This window comes from Arachis ipaensis, chromosome B5, assembly GCF_059453495.1.
Source record: "Arachis ipaensis isolate K30076 ecotype BB chromosome B5, ASM5945349v1, whole genome shotgun sequence".
Classification (NCBI taxonomy): Eukaryota; Viridiplantae; Streptophyta; class Magnoliopsida; order Fabales; family Fabaceae; genus Arachis; species Arachis ipaensis.
This window is the reverse complement of record NC_142440.1, coordinates 7,571,104-7,574,345: the sequence shown is the minus strand read 5'-3', so window position 1 is coordinate 7,574,345 and position 3,242 is coordinate 7,571,104. Positions and strand designations below refer to the sequence as shown.

General features: G+C 40.3%; 1 pseudogene; it reads left to right on the top strand.

Moving 5' to 3' along the window:
- Positions 1-921: 921 nt before the first annotated feature.
- Positions 922-2,107, top strand: LOC148563292 (uncharacterized; annotated as a pseudogene).
- The last annotated feature ends 1,135 nt before the right edge of the window (positions 2,108-3,242 follow it).

Below are 3,242 nucleotides of genomic sequence, written 5' to 3'. Positions count from 1 at the left end.
GATGAAGTTTAAAAAATCTCAAAATTTAGGTGTATGGGTGTGTGAGTAATGTAATGACCCAAAAAAAAAGTTAATTAAGAGTTAAAGTTAATAAAAGTTTAATGCAAATTTATAAATTATGAGTTGAGAAGTACTAAAATTTTGGAGGAGTATTAAGTATTTAATAATAGAAATAATGGCTTAATAATCACTCTTGTAACTTTTACTAATAGGAAATTATTCGTTCTTTTGTCTAGGAGTTGTTAAAATCATAAATTAAATATATGAATACGTTTTTAAGAATAATTGAGATCCTAAGTTAATATCCAAATTTCCAGTTTCAAGAGGCCAAGTGTCACAACCCGCACTAATATTAGGTGTGTGAATTCTCTTATTCAACGCTTGTGTTTGGCCGGTCTTGCTTTGCTTTAATCCACCCAATCAGTTAATCCTTTTGACTGTTAAATGCCACTTTTTTTCCTGCTGTCATTTAATTCCGACGTCATACCATTTCTTAGTTTTTGTTCATATTCTCCTCACTCTTAGGGTATCCATTAGTAAGAGCAGAAGAAATTATACAGCTTATTTCTAACCAAAGTAATCAATAATCAACTATTAAGCACAGTAAAATTTATCTATTAATGTATATCCACTAATCCACTAATCTATTAAAGTATTAATATATTAAAGTATATGTATCTGTATATCTGTTATCTATTTGTATAATATATATAATATAATTATAAAATTACATTTCTATTACATGGCTATTATCTATGTATTTATTTATTATTTATCCATTTATCTGTTATCTATTATTTATGCATTTAAGGAGAGCCACACTAACGGTGTAGGAACTCACACCAACTAAAGAAATCATTCTACCGTTTACAGAGCATTTCCTCTTTCGTGGCTAGTAAAGAATCTCAGCATCGTTTTGGAATGTCCCGAGCAACAGTCGAAGAAGCTGCTCATGGCTTCCGTGGTGGACATTGCGGGGATGAAGTCAATTTGAACATCTCTGCCCTGCCAACCGACCTGATTTTGAAGATTTTCCTTTGTTTTGATGGAAAAACCATAGGTAGGGGGAGGTGTATGTCGTGTGATTGGTACAAAAGATTGAACCGGGCAGATAATATGGTGACTCATTTAAAATCGGAGGGGGGGCAGGCGATTGTTCTTCACTTGGACAACCCCCTCAAAGATGTTGACTGTGGGAGGCTTTCTATGTTCGTCTTTGGAACCCGTGTCGCCGTTCTGGTCGCTGCTCCTCTTGACTGGACGTGATTTTTCCTGGTGGGAACAGATACCGGCAAGGTATGTGCAAGATACTCAATAGATGGTCGTTCGAGTTCATTGATCACTTGGGACCCGTTCGGTTTCTGGAGGTCTGTTATTGCTGATCCCGGGTTTGAGGGTTACCACTTCAACCACCGTGAGGAGTGGTCTGCTTACGCCTTTCTTAGCATGGTGGGTTGTGATGATTATAAGATTCTTAGTCTCACAAAACGTAACCTGGCAACTCCTGGATACGACGTGCAGATGTATCTTTCAAGTGCAAGGCAGTGGAGCCCCGCGGCGCGGACCCTGCAAATGATTGATAGACTGAGCAGTGGGTATGCCGTGACCAGCAATTGTGTTTTTTTGGGTCAATAGTGAAGGTAGATTTACCAAGAAGCCGGTCTCCGTGGTTCGATACGCAACCATGGATTCTGCGTTGGATGAGATAGAAATAGGTGCAGGGGCATGTGTGGACTATCCGACGTTGATTGGCCACGATGATTATGTGAATTTCGTTACCTATGAGCGGTCCGCTTTAAGGTTCGGAGTTCATGTGATGACCATCAACCTTAGACCCGGTGGCGCAATGGCGTGGGGTCGACATCTCTTTATTGGCGTCACTAACCTGACGGAAACACCCTGTATGAAGATAGGTCGCGAGCTTCTTGGGATCAGCCATTGTGTCCGTGATTTTGAGGGTGTTGAGTCGTCGCTTGATGCTGTTGTATCCAAGGCCAAGTTTCGATCCATTGGTCTGGCTGACGGAGTTGTGAAGTTCATTGGAAGCGTGAGATGGGCTGGAGTTGTTTGCATCAAGGGTTGCATGGGATTTTCTCTAGAAGTCTGAATATTGCTGAATAACGTATTGTTGTTTCTGCGCTGTTTTGCGCTTTGATTTCTTAAGATTTATGTACGCACTTTCTGAACAAGTTAGCAGTTTGCCAATTGTAATCTTTTATTTTGGTCCCCGAGTTGATTGCATCCTGTCCCCGGGGGTGATTAGTTCCCTTTGATTCAGATCATTATCTCCATGTCTCTTGACCTATGAATGTTTCATGTTTTATTTATATTTTATAATTTATAATTCCCGCTGCATATTTCCTGGTTATTATGTAATGTGTTGTGTTATGTTTATTAGTGATGCCGGAACTGGATTTCGTGGTTGTGATAATGGCTGGTTGGCCCGGCAGCTTGTGTTCCGGTTACTTTTTTCCAATCTTTGCAACTTAACATATTTTACTCACAGCCGGTCTTAATTGCTTTGGGCTGCCGTTTTGTTCCGGCCATTTCAATACAAAGACATTAATTGATGTATCATGATATTTTCAAGCCTTACCGGCCTTTTCTAATGACATGGGCCCAATCTGTTCCCTTTGTAACTGTGGGTTGGGTGAGCAATGACCCACACTGATGTTGTGACCTTATCCTCCTGCAGCCACGCTTCATTTCGTTTCCACTCCAAACCCTTGAATCAGCCGTCGCTCACCTCACTCAGGTCGGCACAGCAAGTCGTGTCTGTGATTGCTCCGCCGATCCTTCTTTTGGCCGATCTTACTCCTCGGCATGCCCAGCACACATTCATTTTCGTGTTACCTGGGTAATTCCTGATTCATCTATTCTACTGGTTATTTACTTTATGATTTCTTTTTCACAATGTTTTCACTAATAAAAACTCCAACTTCGTGCATGTAAAATTCTTTTGTTTCAACTATTGCAGGAGGATCCCATTAGTTGAATCTGAATAATTTCTTTGACCTCAACTGTTAACACCCTCCACTTTTGAGCTACCTCTTGTGCACTGCAGCTTCGGCTTTTGTGCGGCAATGCTTAGTTCAGGAACTTCGAGGATATACGGTTTGTTGGCTGCTTTCCTTGACTATGGCCTCCTCACTGCGCAGGTAATTAGTCAATTGTTCTTTTTGGTTATAATGGTAATAGTTATAATACCATCAAATATTATTCATCCTCACTATTTCGTCTGT